The sequence below is a fragment of the Papaver somniferum genome, chromosome 4 (assembly GCF_003573695.1).
Source record: "Papaver somniferum cultivar HN1 chromosome 4, ASM357369v1, whole genome shotgun sequence".
In the NCBI taxonomy this organism is placed as follows: Eukaryota; Viridiplantae; Streptophyta; class Magnoliopsida; order Ranunculales; family Papaveraceae; genus Papaver; species Papaver somniferum.
The window spans coordinates 132,019,253-132,038,301 of record NC_039361.1 but is presented as its reverse complement, the minus strand read 5'-3'; the positions used below and the strand labels follow the sequence as shown (position 1 = coordinate 132,038,301).

At 37.8% G+C, this 19,049-nt stretch overlaps 1 long non-coding RNA gene across 1 annotated transcript; it reads left to right on the top strand.

Moving 5' to 3' along the window:
* Window positions 1-12,652: 12,652 nt before the first annotated feature.
* Window positions 12,653-13,860, top strand: LOC113274270. Its single transcript, XR_003322916.1, has 2 exons — window positions 12,653-12,886; window positions 12,984-13,860. It is a non-coding gene; the product is annotated as an uncharacterized LOC113274270 (long non-coding RNA).
* Window positions 13,861-19,049: the final 5,189 nt, after the last annotated feature.

Below are 19,049 nucleotides of genomic sequence, written 5' to 3'. Positions count from 1 at the left end.
TGTTTAGTTATATTCCGATTGTTTTTTCATTCGGAAAAATATGTGTCTTCTTACTTCCGAATTTGTTCATTCGGGTTATAGTTGTGTACTTTGTCTTCCGATTGTGTAGGATGAAAAATTTAAGCTTCTGAACTCCAATTGATGCATATTCGGTTGTAAATATGTTTAGTTAGCTTTCGATTGTTTTGTATTCGGGAACAGTATGTGTCTTCTTACGTCCGAATGTGTACATTCGGGTTATATTTCCATACTTTGTCTTCCGATTGTATAGTTTGTAAATATTGTTCCTTTCTTTGTTGTTTAGACAAAGTCGAGAAAGGAGGAAGAAAGTGACAGCTAGTGCTAGGAGGGAAAGGAGTGCCAAAGATAATTCAAGTGCTCAACAAAGCTTACAAGAACAAAGCAGTCAACAGGAGTGCAACCAAGTGCTGAACAAAGTGTAGAACAACAAGGCAGTGAACAAGGGGTGCAACCAAGTGTTGAACAAGCCGCTCAACAAAGTGCAGAACCAACTGTGTTACACCCTGAAATTGAACCAGTTGATCCAGTGCCAAGAGTAGAAGAAGAAGGACAACCAAGTGGTACCCAAAAAGCCAAAAAAGGAAAAGATGGTAAAGAAGGATATTGCTAAGAAAGCATCACATCTTGTCCCTCAGCACTTGAAGAAGAAGGGTATTCCAGCAGGCACAATCCTTGGCTACTACCGGATGGAGGAAAATTGCTATTTGGATACAAAGACTCATGGGCCAGAGAAATATACGAAACCGAGGTAATAAAATTACTATTTTTTATTAATGTATTGTCTATGTGTTATATCGTAATATTTGTATTAAGGATTTTTTATGTACTTTAATAGGATCATCAAGATGCGGTCCGTCTACTCAAACCTACCGCCGCACCAACAAAAATGCTTGCGTGGCCTTTATCCGGTGAATGTGAAAGGTTCAAGTCAATTGTTGCCAACTCGGGGTTAGCTAATGCCGCCGAGAATTCATTGTTGGAACATGATCGTGTGGCCATATCGGCGTTCGTGGAGAGAATGTATCCTGAGACCGATACTTTCCATATGCCGTTTGGGGAGATGACGATTACCCCGGATGATGTTGTGCAGATTCTTAACCTTCCCGACCAAGGCACAGCTGTGAAGTTTAACTACACAAAGCAGTTAAGTTGGGCACAACTTTATGCTCTAACTAAAAAGTGCTTAGGTTGGGATGAAGAGACAACAACAAGAGTTTAGGAGGCATGCAAGTTACAGAACAAGACAGATCAACATTACAGCTTTGATGAATATGTTCCGAGGCACCTTGGAGAAGGAAAAGAATGGAACGTTAACTGATGAGCAAGTGAACCACGCTGCCACCGCATATCTCCTTTGTGTATTGGGATGTGTCATATTCCCCAATACTTCTGGCAACCGGATCGACGCCAACCTTATACAACTTTTGGATCCTCTCCATGAAGTCGGTGACTATTCTTGGGGCACGGCATGCCTAGCATTCTTGATGGAAGAGTTGAGAAAGGCTTCGAGGCTAGGAACCTGCCAAGTTGCCGGGAACGTGGCTCTATTGCAGGTTTTTTCTTTAACTCTATAACTCACTCTATAGTTATTCGGTAGACAATACATATGATGCATATTCATAACTCCAAATGACGCATATTCGGTAGGAAATGATCCATCTCTTTTCCGAATGTTGGTTATTCGGTGGCTAGGTACTTATTTTGTTTTCCGATTATATATAATCGGAAATATTCTTTTGATATTAGAACCGAATATACAGGCCAGAAAAACTATAGGTTACTGAACTCCAAATGACGCATATTCGGTAGGAATGATCCATCTCTTTTTCCGAATGTTGGTTATTCGGTGGCTAGGTACTTAGTTTTATTTCCGATTATATATAATCGGAAATATTCTTTTGATATTAGACCGAATATACAGGCCAGAAAAACTATAGGTTACTGAACTCCAAATGACGCATATTCGTAGGAAATGATCCATATCTATTTCCGAATGTTGGTATTCGGTGGATAGGTACTCAGTTTTTTTTCCGATTATATATAATCGGAAATAATGTTTGGAAATTACTACCGAATATACACAATCTATTTACTAAAACTTGGTTTCTTATGTATATAGGCATGGATCTATGACCACTTCCCTATCCTGAAGTTGGCCGGAGAGAACCCGGGGTGGTGCAAAGGTACTCCTAGAGGAACAAAGTATATATTTGAAGACAACCGTTCTAGGACAAAGAGCAGCAGTTGATTCGCATGAGGGAGATTTTGGACCAATTGAAGGCCTCGACGTATGCTTTGATCCATACAAGGAAGATCGAGCCAGTGGGCATATAAATGTTCGGTCGGACTTGTCCCTTTATTTTGGACCATTGTGGCACCCCACAGGATATGTGATGTATAACCCCTCTAGGGTGATGCGACAACACGGGTATATACAACATCAACCTGTGGAGAAAATGGGGGATTACTACAAATTGGAGTTGGAGTTGTGCTCTTCTAGTGGTGATAATCTCACGATTGTTCACACAGGCCCACCTACTGTTCTTGATAACTGGGATAAGAGGAATGACTTCATTATCGACACTGGTAGACGAACCACCCGAGGTGATGAAAATTCTCCAGACTATATGAGTTGGTATAACAAGGTATCACATCCTTTGGTTATCCGTGAAATCAAATCCAACACTACTGCGGCGGGTTCAAGTTATAATTGTATCATCAAAGACAAACCAGCTGGTTATGATAGACTGGTGCGTGTTCTTATATTTTTGTTCATTTTATATTATTCCTATAAATCTTAGGTAATTACCGTTTGATGTTATGTCATTACGTATAAAAACAGGTGAATAGGTTCAAGCGTGTTTCCAAAATGTTAACTGCATGCCTGAAGAGCGGAGATCCCATGCCAGCTGAGAAGATCAAAGAGGCTAGAGATCTAGTTGATAATATGGATAACGAAGATTATGCTGCCCAGTTTGGGGAGAAAGTCACGAAGAGGCATCCGCCCAAGGTGGCAGTATCAAAGACGGGTAAAAGAACTCGAGCTTCATCGAGCGCTGAAGGTGCTCCAACTGAAGGTGCTCAAACCTGTGGTCGTGCAGGACTGGGAGGTAGTCACGGTCGTAAAGTAAAGAAGAGCAGATAAATGACAATGATTTGTGTTGTACATTCGGAAGTTTGGGTAACTAAGTTAGACAAGTTCAAATGACAATGATTTGTGTTGTACATTCAGAAGTTTGGGTAACTAAGTTAACTTCCGATTATTTCAAGTTCAAAATTTGAAAAGTATCAGTTTTTCCAAATTCTGATTTTTGGGCCATCGTACATTCGGAACTTTACAAAAAAAATCCTCCGAATATTACAAGTTCAAAACAAACCATGCCATGGCTCTAGGTGGTTCCAAGGGCCAATATAAAGGTTAGACAACCCATATTCGGAAGTTTTGGTAACTAAGTTAACTTCCGATTATTTCAAGTTCAAAATTTGAAAAGTATCAGTTTTTCCCAAATTCTGATTTTTGGGCCATCGTACATTCGGACTTTACAAAAAAATTATCCTCCGAATATTACAAGTTCAAAACAAACCATGCATGGCTCTAGGTGGTTCCAAGGGCCAATATAGAAGGTTAGACAACCCATATTCGGAAGTTTTGGTAACTAAGTTAACTTCCGATTATTTCAAGTTCAAAATTTGAAAAGTATCAGTTTTTCCCAAATTCTGATTTTTGGGCCATCGTACATTCGGACTTTACAAAAAAAATATCCTCCGAATATTACAAGTTCAAAACAAACCATGCCATGGCTCTAGGTGGTTCCAAGGGCCAATATAGAAGGTTAGACAACCCATATTCGGAAGTTTTGGTAACTAAGTTAACTTCCGATTATTTCAAGTTCAAAATTTGAAAAGTATCAGTTTTTCCCAAATTCTGATTTTTGGGCCATCGTACATTCGGACTTTACAAAAAAATTATCCTCCGAATATTACAAGTTCAAAACAAACCATGCCATGGCTCTAGGTGGTTCCAAGGGCCAATATAAAGGTTAGACAACCCATATTCGGAAGTTTGGTAACTAAGTTAACTTCCGATTATTTCAAGTTCAAAATTTGAAAAGTATCAGTTTTTCCCAAATTCTGATTTTTGGGCCATCGTACATTCGGGACTTTACAAAAAAAAATTATTCTCCGAATATTACAAGTTCAAAACAAACCATGTCGTGGCTCTAGGTGGTTCCAAGGGCCAATATAGAAGGTTAGACAACCATATTCGGAAGTTTGGGTAACTAAGTTAACTTCCGATTATTTCAAGTTCAAAATTTGAAAAGTATCAGTTTTTCCCAAATTCTGATTTTTGGGTCATCGTACATTCGGGACTTTAAAAAAAAATTATCCTCCGAATAATATAGTCGTGTTTAGAAATACCAATCTAATCGTTAGATAAAAATTTAAGTTCGCTACCGAATGTCCTATTCGGAGGGAATACGTGTATCGTTAGCAACCGATTGTAGTGCATCATTGATACGAAACCTCAACGGCCATATTTTCAGAAACCTCAACGGCCATATTTTCAAAAATTAGAGTCGTTGGAACTCTAATGTATATAAGGGGGGTAAACCCTCTCAGTTATTATTGAGTAAAAAATCAGAATGAAAAACCTTTTCAATGGCAAGTCCATCATCAATCGACAACATACTTCGAAGATGCAAGCGAACAACTACATCAATTGCAGCAATGGAAGAAGAAATACAAAAAAGGAACAAACAACCCAAAAAAATTAAACCATCGTTAGTGGCAACGAAGGAGGAGGAAGAGGAAATCAAGGTTAAAAAGCGAGGTGAAGAACAATTCCATCATAGAGAAAGATTAAAACAAGTTGAGGAAGAGACCGAATGGATAATAAATTATTACATTGTGAAAGATCTACCCAAAGAACAGCAGGACGATCGTATATTTTGGATTAACTTTTCATTGGGTCCTTTTGTTGGTAAGTACAAGAAGCCACGCCACAATTATGAACCATCCCATGTTTCTTCAAGGGTGCACCATGTTATAAAATTGTACACCGAGTACAACCGTATTCTTGCTAGGCACAGAGACGACAGGTTTGCGGCACAAGATGCTTATTCCAAGTGGAGAGGAGAGTCATTTCTACATTTCGAAGCCGCGTTGATTGTTGCATCTCGGACTGGGAAAAAATAATAACATGTGATGTTTGAGTGCTGTGAATTCAAATTTTTAATATTAATCGGCGGTTTGATAAAATATGGAATTCCCGAATATGATTAATCGGATTGAAGTGTTATAATACTGTTGTTCCAATTACATAGTTTCAAAAAAAATTATAGTCGTGCCTAGAAATACCCATCAAATCGGTAGATAAATATTTAAGAGTTCTACCGATTATAATATTCAGAATCAAAACGTGTATCATTACCAACCGATTATAATATTCGGAATCAAAACGTGTATCAAAGAGCCCGATTCCTACATTCGGGAGACAACATTGTATTTTTTGCGACCGATTAAATCATATATCTTCACAAAAAAGTTTCCAAAAAACTTGTACAAATTACATGTTCGAAAAAAAACGATCAAACATCGTCATTATCCGAGGGGATCAATTCGAGTAACTCAGCGGGAAAGTTGTTGTCCATAACGCGATCCCAATCAACCATGTTGGACTCATATTGTTTCACCCAATCCTTGCAATGGTTCATCGGGAAGTAATCATGCCACTTACTCAACGGAGGTAACGGACAATCTTTCTTTACTCTTAAACCGATAAAATGCATTTCATTCACAAATGCCATTACGATTCTTCTATCTTTAACCGACTCGTCGCAAGCCGTTCTTGTGGGTGCAAACGTCATGCTAAGTCCATACATAGGAGGAACAAATAAATGTACCACGCAATTCAAAACGTCCGCTATGAGATATCCAAATTTAGGTATTGTCATCCAATACTTGGATCCGATTGTCTTCAATCCCTTTCGGCACTTCACACGCGCAACTAAGTCTTTGAACTCTTGTTCTTTGTCGTATCTATCTCTTCGCCTCATCATCTCCATATAAAAACCATTGTCCTTCACTAGTTGTACCGCCATCTTATTTCTTAAATATTGGCATTGGGTGACATCTTCGATATCCGCCTCTCTAAAGTAACCCATTTGTTCCGTAGCAACGTGAAACCCACAATTTCCATCCCCATCAACCTCGTCGGTCGACAAAACAAATGGAATGATAAGTGGAGGGAGTTGTTCCAAATACTCTTTGTAGAAATCATCAACAAACTCTTCAACGGCCTGCATATGAAAGCAACAAATTATTATACAATAATCGGAGGTTATTAAATAAGTCAAACTGCCGAATATACTATATTCGGAATCCTATCGGTTACCAAAAACACCCGATTTATGCAAATGAATGTACACAGTTTACTTAGTGCAAAAAATGATATAATCGGAATCTAAAATATATAGTAAAACAGTCGAATATAAATAACCGAAAGATAACTTTAATCAATAAACATCCGATTTTCAAGTTTTCGGAAATTTTATTTTGAGGCCACTGTTATATTCGGCAGTCAAATAATGTTAAACTATTACCGATTGTAAAGGATAAGAATACTGATTTTTGAAATTTTTTGAGGAATTCGTTTTTGGGGCCATTCGGAGGTAAATAACTCTACATAACTACCGAATGTAGATTTTTTTGGAAAACCAGTTTGGGGTTTTTTCTCATATTCGGCAGTAAACTACTATCTTGGAACTACCGAATATACATATTTGGTACTCAGTGTGTTATATTCGTAAGTTTATTCGAGAAATTATCTACCGAATCTGGGTAGTTCATGGCATTCAATGCATGCAATAATCGGTTTTTCTTGTTTATAAAAGCACACAAACGCATGCAAATCGAGTGTTTGAGTTTCTTAACACAATACTTGTGTTTTACATGCATCGTTAGCTTCAATATCAGACGATTCTCCATTTTCTTCCATGAAAGGGTCGTCTAGGTTTTCCTCTCCACAAAAGTTTGGATCATTCAACATATACCCCAAATCGTCTTCGCCATGATTCTCACCTTCTTCTTCATATCCATCCATTTTTGTAGTGATAAAATGGGTTTTCACTTTTTTCCTTCACCTTCTTCTCTATAACTCTAACAACTCAAAAATGAAAAAGAAATGGAAAAAATGAAACAGAAATCATTCTAATACTGCACCGACTACAATCGGAAGTCTGGGTAAATTTTTGTCTTCCGATTGAAATCAGAGGATAAAAATGTTATCATATCCTCCGAATATATAAATGGCTTGACCAGGTATAAAAGTGCTAACTCCCCCATCGGTGAATGACGAAACAGACATCTTGACCATTCTCAAAAAAGTAGACAAGAATGGTTGCGGGTCTCAAGAAAGTATCGTTGTCAGATAGAAAACCAAGGGCTACCTCCTTTCTCGCATGCACCCCAGTCTTATAACAAATGTCAGCAAGTACATCCCTAACAAGGTCGTGGCGAAATTTGAGACCGATGTCACTAGGACAATGCAAAACATTGTCACCGAAAATATCCATCTTTTTGTTACAACTCGAACAAATATTATCCTCACCAAAGAGGGGTATACCCAGTTTGTAACTCAAAATGGTCCTAAAATGACGGGGTCCGATACATTGATTTAAACGGCTAATGGGTATAGCCTTAAGGAAGTCCTGAGCATGAGCCAACTTGTTACTTTTCCATAAAATAGAATCCATACTTTAAATAGAGAAATTGGCCATGATGTTCTTCTTTACCACATCAAAATATAACATTGCAAATGAACGCATTGGATGAGGGGAAATATCATTGAGGCTGAAAGAAGAAGACAACCCTCATACCTCCACGAAGTTACTCAGGGCTTGTTGGAAACAAATACTCGGAACATTAGTTGGGGACGAGGCTAGCATGGAGTCTTGGAGGTTCTTGGTCTGAAAGAAGGAAGCAATATAACAATACTGGCCTGTATCGGACATAGTGTAAACCCCAAGGCCTCCATCCTTCATTGGAAGGGTAGCAACACGTTGTTGAAGAGTCTGAAACCTACACCATCCCCTGTAATTATACGTCTCAAAGAATGGAACAGTTGTTGATCGAAAGTGGACTTAGCCTGATCCAGCGAAAAGGATTATTAGTTCGCAAGGAAAAATAAAGCCTAGACACCCTAACACAGCTATGCATAAGGAGAAGCTCTCTTTGAGGGTCATGAAGCTTCTTGACAACGTCCATTAGAAGTATAGTTTTATCCACTCTAGCTTGAACCAGGTCCCTACTAAACTGAAGGTCAAGACTGACCGGACCACCCAACAATTTAACGCCAATGGTAGGTCTGCCAATATCATCAGGAAACAAGTTTTCAGTTAATCTCCTGGGGTCGATAACCGTCCAGAAAATATCCTTTTTCTTGACATTTAAAAGGATCCCTCTACTACATCCCTCGGACTGGATAATACCCAAGGCCTTGGACACTTCCAAAGTAGCTCCAACTAATACTCTGTCGTCCAAATACCATGCGTGCAAATCAACCTTACATTGCGAGGAAATCATGCAGACGAGAGAGCGGAGAGTAAGTGCAAATAATAAGGGACCTAAAGAATCACCTTGTTGAACACCAAGCGCCTACGATAAAATGAGTTCGTTGTAATATAATTTTTCCACCTTATCATAACAAAACTCCACCCACCTGGCGATACTTGGACATCCGTTCCGCACTTCCATAATCATCTTGTCCCCCTTTTAATTCAAGTACAATAGAAACTCTATAAATTAATGTTGTTGGGACCACCAAAATCTATTAATTAAGCAAGATTTTAATTAACTGATAAATTAATATATATATTAATTTATATAATAATTAATATCTTATTAATTAATAGATAAATTTAACTTTAATCAACATATAACATAAGTTTAGACAGTTCAGATGAATAGTTACACGGTGATATCACTCAAGACTTGCAACATTTGATCGAAAAGTTGGGTTATCGTAATTTAGTCAATGTCAAGATTTCCTCAATATGTGGAAGAAAATGAGGTTACGCAATTGTTTACTGATGAAGAAATAAATGAGAGCATTATGGGACTGATAAAGATGGGAAAAATGATGATGAAAGTTCTACATTAGATCCCCTTCACGAGCGAGGTTGTGAAAGCGACAATCACATTAAATAATTTATCGTTCGGCTATGAGAAACAACGCTAACAATTCTTACAATGATTAAAAAAATTAGAGATGAAAAAAAGTGATATTGATTTTAACAAAAAACAGAAGACAATTCATTTTTCAAAAAATCTTCATAAAACATTGATGTGTTGGATATATATATATATTCAACACATCAATGTTTTATGAAGATTAATGTATATATATATATATATAAAATGGGGTCTACATAGATAATCGAAAATGTATTAATTTATAATTTTAGCGAATTATTAATTTGACATGTTGTCCCAGACTCGGAACCAACTAAAAATATTATTTAAAAAACCGAATATTAATTAATGGAGTTTCTACTGTAACCTATTTGCAAAGTGAAGAATGGCCTCACCTCCACAGGGGACGCCCACCCCCAAATTGATGATTACCTACATAAATTGACATTTCCTTGCATAATGTAGATGCGGCCAACTTAGAGCACAACCTCCTCCAAATAGTCCCAACCGCAATTGGTCTTAGTCCTCCCCAAGGCTTGAGCAACGGAGTTAAAAGAGCAATCTCCACAAATTCCCCTAAAACTGATGGACACCTACCTCCCAACCATAAGTTTACAACCCCTGAAATGGACGTTAAGAGGTATTCAGAAACTGCAGCAGCAGCACCATCACTGAGAGCATCCACCAAATGTTGGGCTCCAACCCATCCCTTCCACAGGACGTTCCCCTAGGAAAACTCCTAAACGCACCCAAGACAGATTTAACATCCACAACGACAGCACCGGCAGTGATAGGATTTGAAGGTATGCGTGGTGGTGGAGCTTGAGGATGTTTAAGCTTCAATTCATGTAGAGTATAGGGTGTTGAAGGAGCAACACCATTCGAAGAGAGAACGCGAATAGCGGCGGTATAATGGCCTAAACTTAACTTCCTCCTACAAGCATCCAGGTTTGTTTTTGTTCTTTTTTTTTTTTAACGTGCTTGGATGGTTTCTGCATTCGTCCAGAAGGAGTAAGCAGTTTAAGGGCAAGGTTAAGGCATCCATTAGCCTCCCTCCACCGAGTCAATGATTGATTGATGCTAGCAGCCTGCAATCTTTTCCTATTGCCTGACCTCTCTTCATTATGATTCTTAGGAGTGTATATATTTAAAGTGAAGGTGGTCATAAGCAATAATTGAATCCAAGCACCAAGATCTGATGGCTTAGCTAATACCTTGTCTAACGTAGCTTTCAACGCCCTGGAGAAGTTGAGTCTACAAGCTGGGGGAATGCTGGTATTTGTCGTGATTTGTTTCTGGAAAATTGGATCAAGCAAGTCCAAATACATCCCTTCATCCTACATTGTTGTACTGCCAACCTCCAAGCAATGTTTCTCAATGTTGTATATTAAAAATTCCCATTGGTACTATTGAGGACCTGCGATAACATCATGATCACCATGTCCACGACAAGGCCTACTCCATGCGTACAACAAGTGCATGCATTCGCTGCACATCCACATCTGCAACTGTCTTAATACCACTTCCCAAGCATCAAAAATCAGAACATTAGTTGGGGACAAGGCTAGCATGGAGTCTTGGAGGTTCTTGGTCTGAAAGAAGGAAGCAATATAAAAATGCTGGCCTGTATCCGACATAGTGTCAACCCCAAGGCCTCCATCCTTCATTGGAAGGGTAGCAACACGTTGTTGAAGAGTCTGAAACCTGCACCATCCCCTGTAATTATGTCTCAAAGAATGGAACAGTTGTTGATCGAAAGTGGACTTAGCCTGATCCAGCGCAAGGGTATTATTAGTTCGCATGGAAAAATAAAGCCTAGACACCCTAACACAGCTGTGCATAAGGAGAAGCTGTCTTTGAGGGTCATGAAGCTTCTTGACAGCGTCCATTAGAGGTATAGTTTTATCCACTCTAGCTTGAACCAGGTCCCTGCTAAACTGAAGGTCAAGACTGACCTGACCACCCAACAATTTAACGCCAATGGTAGGTCTGCCAATATCATCAGGGAACAAGTTTTCAGTTAAGCTCCTGGGGTCGATAACCGTCCAGAAAATATCCTTTTTCTTGACATATAAAAGGATCCCTCTACTACATCCCTCGGACTGGATAATACCCAAGGCCTTGGACACTTCCAAAATACCTCCAACTAATGCTCCGTCGTCCAAATACCATGCGTGCAAATCAACCTTACATTGCGAGGAAATCATGCAGACGAGAGAGCGGAGAGTAAGTGCAAATAATAAGGGACCTAAAGAATCACCTTGTTGAACACCAAACGCCTACGATAAAATGAATTCGTTGTAATATAATTTTGCCGCCTTATCATAACAAATTTCCACCCACCTGGCGATATTTGGACATCCGTTCCGCACTTCCATAATCATCTTATCCCCCTTTTAATTCAAGTACAATAGAAACTCTATAAATTAATGTTGTTGGAACCACCAAAATCTATTAATTAAGCAAGATTTTAATTAACTGATAAATTAATATATATTAATTTATATAATAATTAATATCTTATTAATTTATAGATAAATTTAACTTTAATCAACATATAACATAAGTTTAGACAGTTCAGATGAATAGTTACACGGTGATATCACTCAAGACTTGCAACATTTGATCGAAAAGTTGGGTTATCGTAATTTAGTCAATGTCAAGATGTCCTCAATATGTGGAAGAAAATGAGGTTACGCAATTGTTGACTGATGAAGAAATAAATCAGAGCATTATGGGACTGATAAAGATGATAAAAATGATGATGAAAATTCTACAATAAATCCCCTTCACGAACGAGGTTGTGAAAGAGACAATCACATTAAATAATTTATCGTTGGGCTATGAGAAACAACACTAAAAATTCTTACAACAAATGGAAAAATTAGATATGAAATTCAAAGTGATATTGATTTTAACAAAAAACAGAAGACAATTCATTTTTCAAAAAATCTTCATAAAACATTAATGTGTTGAATATATATGTATATCATATGGGGTTTATGTAGGTAATTGAAAATGTATTAATTTATAATTTTAACGAATTATTAATTTGACACGTTATCCCGACTCAAGACCAGCTAAAAATATTATTTAAATAACTGAATATTAATTAATGGAGTTTCTACTGTAACCTATTTGCAAAGTGAAGAATAGCCTCACCTCCACAGGGGACGCCCACCCCTAAATTGATGATTACTTAAATAAATTGACATTTCCTTGCATACTGAAGATGCGGTCAACTTAGAGCACAACCTCCTCCAAATAGTCCCAACCGCAATTGGTCTTAGTGCTCCTCCAGGCTTGAGCAACGGAGTTAAAAGCGCAATCTCCACAAATTCCCCTAAAACTGATGGAGACCTACCTCCCAACCATAAGTTTACAACCACTGAAATGGACGTTAAGAGGTCTTCAGAAACTGCACCAGCAGCACCATCACTGAGAGCATCCACCGAATGTTGGGCTCCAACCCATCCCTTCCACAGGACGTCCCCCTAGGAAAACTCCTAAACGCACCCAAGACAGATCTAACATCCACAACGACAGCACCGACAGTGATAAGATTTGAAGGTATGCGTGGTGGTGGAGCTTGAGGATGTTTAAGTTTAATTCAAGTAGAGTATAGGGTGTAGAGGGGGCAACACCATTCGAAGAGAGAACGCGAATAACGGCGGTATAATGGCCTAAACTTAACTTCCTCCTACAAGCATCCAGGTTTGTTTTTGTTCTTTTTTTCTTAACGTGCTTGGCTGGTTTCTGCATTCGTCCAGAAGGAGTAAGCAATTTAAGGGCAAGGTTACGGCATCCATTAGCCTCCCTCCACTGAGTCAATGCTTGATTGATGCTAGCAGCCTGCAATCTTTTCCTATTGCCTGACCTCTCTTCCTTATCATTCTTAGGAGTGTATAGATTTAAAGTGAAGGTAGTCAGAAGCAATAATTGAATCCAAGCACCAAGATCTGATGGCTTAGCTAATACCTTGTCCAACGTAGCTTTCAATGCCCTGGAGAAGTTGAGTCTACAAGCCGGGGGAATGCTGGTATTTGTCGTGATTTGTTTCTGGAAAATTGGATCAAGCAAGTCCAAAGACATCCCTTCATCCTCCATTATTGTACTGCCAACCTCCAAGCAATGTTTCTCAATGTTGTATATTAAAAATTCCTATTGGTACCATTGAGGCCCTGCGATAACATCATGATCACCGTGTCCACGACAAGGCCTACTCCATGCGTACAAGTGCATGCATTTGCTGCGCATCCACATCTGCAACTGTCTTAATAACACTTCCCAAGCATCAAAAATGTCAGCATTGTTAATAATTCTACCCCTGCAGTTATTCTTGCTTTCAGCTGAAGCAAGGTGGCGATCATACATATGACTTAGTATTGAACCATGGCAGAAACCCCTACCACCTATGTAAGGCCGGCTTAGGCACTAGGCCGTATAGGCGGCAGCCTAGAGCCCCAAAATATTGGGGGCCCAAAATCTTTTCCTTTTTTATGTTATTATAGGTAATATGTGACAATTATAAGTGTTACAAAACTGTTTTATTACAGTTATTAAATTATTAGAAATGTTGTGACAAATATAATTGTTACTAAATGTTTTGAAACATATACAAGCGTTACTAAATTTTTGTTTTCTGAATCAACAATCTATTTTAGGCGTATTTTATGTTAATTTACGAGCTTAAAACCCCAAAATCCAACCAAAAAGGCTGAAAAATTTTAGGCGGCCTTCGATCGCATAGACGGTTCAAAGTTATCGCGTCAAAATATATTGATGTATCTTTCCTAAACTAAAAACATATCTTTGATTTGATAATCTATATAAAAGCCTCATACTTTAAGTTTGCCTAGAGCACCCCAAAACGGTAATACGGCCTTGCACCTACGCCATCCCGGCAGACATCAAGTTTTCGAAAGGGGCAATGGAAGATTAAGTCATCGCAGGGACTAACTGCAACAGAAAAAGATGATGAGGTGTCTTGAGAAGAATAGGAAAATAGACGCGTTCTTGGCATGGCAACTACTGCAAAACCTGACTAGGGTATAGGTTTTTAGGTGACGGGATATGAAAAAGGTATTGAGAAATTGAGGAAAAAGGTTAAAGATGATGGGAAGGGGTTACCTAGGGTCAAGGGATTATCTAAAAGTTGATTCGCTAATGGAAGAAGAGAAAATTTGATTCTCAGGCTTTCAGTCGCCTGAGAATCGTCCGAACCCTACCTCCTAAATTGTTAAACTTTAAATATGCCATCTATAAGACTCATATGATAAATGCATTAAAATTACTCCATGATATGATTAGTAATAATATTTATTTTTATTAAAAATCTCGTTCAAACATTTTTTTTTTTTAAATTAGGTGTTAATGTGCAAATATATATTTTTATTTTTAATATTTGTTGTATTTTGTTAAACTAAAGAAGGATGTTGTATATACAATATTTATTTATTTATTTTTCAATTAGTTGAAGTTAGTATGATAAATAAGCTATCATAAATTAGTATATTTCTCATGCAGATTTCCATATAAAATTTGTTTTTATTACTCTTCATGATTCTACAAATCTCTGTAAAACATTAGATAACTCTGCATAACTCCGCAAGGTTTTCTGTAGAACTCTCAGAAAGTTAATAATTTTCATGACTCTTTACAAATCTGTAAAAGTATTTATTGAGTAAACCCCTGTAAAAGGGTTCGGTGGCACAATCGTTTGGTTAAATATTTTTCTCTTGTAATTTATTTCATGGTTTTTAAGAACTCATATCCATGTTTTGCTAGATTTTGTTACTAGGGTTTATGGAGAAAATTATCTTAAGTATAAACCAATATGAATTAAATTAAAATTAATTTGGTATTAGGCTATGCAAAATGGAATTGTCGAAATCCAATAATCATGTTTATTGATTCTATTAGAACATACGTTGTTGCTCCATCGGATTTGTACGACACAATAGCCTATGTTCATTAATTCATGTATGTTACAATCTTATGTGTTAGTATTCGATAATCCATGCTTAGGTTAAATAATTTGATGGGTTATGCTTAGACGATGCAAATACAATTGCGAATCTATAAATTATGTTTTCGATAATTCTCTCATCATTATAATTTGATAGATCATGCTTAAAGAATTTGATGGATATACTTAGAATGTGCGAGTTTATGATTCAAAATTATATCAATAATAGGTGTTGCAATAGAGCAAAGATATATATGAAAATGCAGGGGTCTAACAACGACACCCAACAATTCGTTTGGCAATGTGAGAGGACTTACTCCAATACACTTTCTAGGGAATCAACTAGACAGTCAGACTCAATCTAGAGTAAAGTATATCAAAGAGCTTAATATATCTAACTCTTAATTCAATCCGCAATCAACAAATAGAAATCTGCTATCCCGATTGAATATAAGAGGAGTTACTTGAACGGTACCAAAGACCAATGTTCAAGTGTCAATCAATGTAAATCAACAACCAAAGGTTGGATATTCTAATTGATTGATCTTAACGCACAACCTGTAATATTTCAATTATATAACAAAATATAATGCGGAAAAGAAATAACACAGACACCATAATTTTGTTAACGAGAAAACCGCAAAAAAAAAACCCGGGACCTAGTCCAGATTGAACACTATACCGTATTAAGACGCTACAGACTCTAGCCTACTACCAATTAACTTCGGAATGGAATGTAGTTGAACCCTAATCAATGTCACACTGATTCAAGGTACACTTGTGTTACTTACATCTCTGATCCGAGCAGGATACTACGCACTTGATTCCCTTAGTTGATCTCACCCACAACCAAGAGTTGCTACGACCCAAAGTCGAAGACTTGATAAACAAATCTGTCTCACACAGAAAAGTCTATAGATTGAATAAATCTGTCTCCCACAGAAATACCCAAGAGTTTTTGTTCCGTCTTTGGATAAATCAAGGTGAACAAGAACCAATTGATAAACCGGACTTATATTCCCGAAGAACGGCCTAGTATTATCAATCACCTCACAATAATCTTAATCGACTAGCGAAACAAGATATTGTGGAATCACAAACGATGAGACGAAGATGTTTGTGATTACTTTTATCTTGCCTATCGGATAAATTAATCTCGAGTCAATTATTTCAATTGTACTCAATACAATAGAATCGGGCAAGATCAGAACACGCAACTACAAAGAAAATAGTTGGGTTTGGCTTCACAATCCCAATGAAGTCTTTGAAGTCGTTAACCTACAGGGTCTCGATGGAAACCTAAGTTTAAAGAAGAATCGACTCTAGTTATGCAACTAGTAACACACAGGAGGTATGGGGATTAGGTTTTTCTATAGTTCTCCTTTATATATTTTTCAAATCAGGGTTTGCAATCCAAGTTACCTTGGTAACAAAGCATTCAATATTCACCGTTAGATGAAAAACCTGATTCAACCAAGCTAATATCTTTCAACCGTTAGATCGAACTTAGCTTGTTACACACAAATGAATTGTACCCTCATTTAGGTTTATGTAACCGTACCTAAACGTGTACATCATGTTGGTTCAAAAATAGTTAACCGAGGTTAGCCATATGATTATTCTCATATCAACCTTATTCATCATAACCATAACTAGTTCAAATGACTCAAATGAAACTAGTTAAAGAGTTGTTCAATTGCTATATTCTCGTAGAATTATACAAGAACACAACTGAAGCAAAATCGGTTTGATTCAATCGAATCAATCATGACCATTATAGCCACGGTTTGCAAAGATTGCATTCCGTATTATATAAATTTTTATGTTCATGTTTACTTTTATTTTAGAACTTTAACCTTCAAGTATGCAAACGGGTATGCATACTTGAAATACTCGGACTAAGATTGAGTTACGCCAGTATGCAAACGGGTATGCAAACTTCAAATCCCAGTAGAAATTCTCGGACACGAACCTGTACGCCAGTACGCAAACAGGTACACATACTTAGGTTCCCGGATTTCTCAAACCATCAGGTACGCAAACGGGTGCACATACTATGGTTCCCGGACATGGATAACATATGTGCAAGAGTGCACAACATGACATATCCAATAATAGTGAAGTGTTCCAAACTCTTATTTCAATCATCAAAACTTTCTAAGAGGATGACAATAGCCGTTTTCACACACTATTAGCATCAAAGCAATTTTCAAGTTATTGAAATAATCATTACGAAACATTCCAAGGAAACACCAAATGATTGTATCACACAAACCATGTAAGATGTTACTCGACAATTTTCACATGATATAAGATGAACTTCGTCGAAGCGAAAGCTTTCCGACACATATTTCGAGAAACATGTAAGCGAGTTAAACTCAGCTCGAAATATCAAATGTGTATATGGAAAACTATATCGTAATATGACTTATGTATCAATATAGGAGTGCTGATGGTGGATTTTCAACAAAGGTCAAAATTGTAAAATCATGATATTACATGTCTCTGACACGGCTTTCAGGTATGTGACGATTTATATTTTACGAGCTATGATGAACATGTTTTTCGAAAGGCCTCCACTAGCTGAGCGTTCGATGCCTCGCATTTCATCATGACCTCTATGTAGAATAACATAACTGGTCGGTTCTCCTCAGATTGAGAACTTAACGCCTCAGGACGTCGTTGACACTCACCGTTCCCTGACTACATAGAGAGACCCACCTCTACATAGAAGAACGATTGGGCGGTTCTCCTCAGATTGAGAGCATTAACGCCTTCATGACGTCTGTGACACTCATTGTTCCCTGATTATGTAGAGAGACTATGTATAGACCCAGGCGGTCCTCCGTACATAATTGTTGAGAGGGCAAAAACGCCTTCAGGACTTCGGCAACACTCGCTGTTTCCTGACTATGCACCTTACAGAATGGGTATGACGCTTTAACTGGATAATATCCCTTCTGCAATAGATTAATTCTACCGTGACATTCACCACTGAATTCCTAGAAGATAATCTATTTTATCTCATCACTCCGATTTCATGATCGAATCCGCGGCTGATCTCATGAAATGGTGATAGATAAATTATTACTCCGATTTCATGATCGAATCCAAGGCTGATCTCATGAAATGGTAATAGATTACTCCGATTTCATGAACGAATCCACGACTGATCTCATGGAATGGTAATAAACAACCATTACTCCGATTCTATGGTCGAATCCACGATCCCATGTAATTGTAATACTCAATTTATTATTCTGAATCCATGGTCGAATCCATCACTGATCCTATGGATTGATAATAAATAACTATTCATCATTACTCAGTTTCATGAATCATTCTCCACTCAATTTCATAAATTGTTGATAAATACTCAACAACCGGGCATCTGTACCATCAATGAGTAAGCCCCATTAAATGGTGCAAGTGTACTCGACAATGATGCACGACCGAGCACCCGAATGTACAAATAAGCATTCAAAAATATGTACGAATGAGGAATCCTACATAAAATAGGAGAAAGAAAATAATAACATTAAAATAATAAGAGGGGCCCGTGGGCCGGGCCCACCGGATGGCCGGCCATGCCCTAGCCGTGGCCGGTCCCATGCCTCTTCCATTATCTTTTCTTATTTTGTGTTATTTTCATGAACTCATGAAAACTCCTTCAATCTAGCAATTTTCTTTGTTTGAGCAAAACTCACGGTTTCTCCATATTTTCATGGTTTCATGAGAAATAATAATGTAAACTAGGGAAAGGTATCGCGGGATCGGGCAACATGGCCGGCCGTCCATGCCCTAGCCGTGGCCGGTCCACACCTTGCAATCCCTAGTCTCTCATAATTATTATTTCCCTAATCTCATG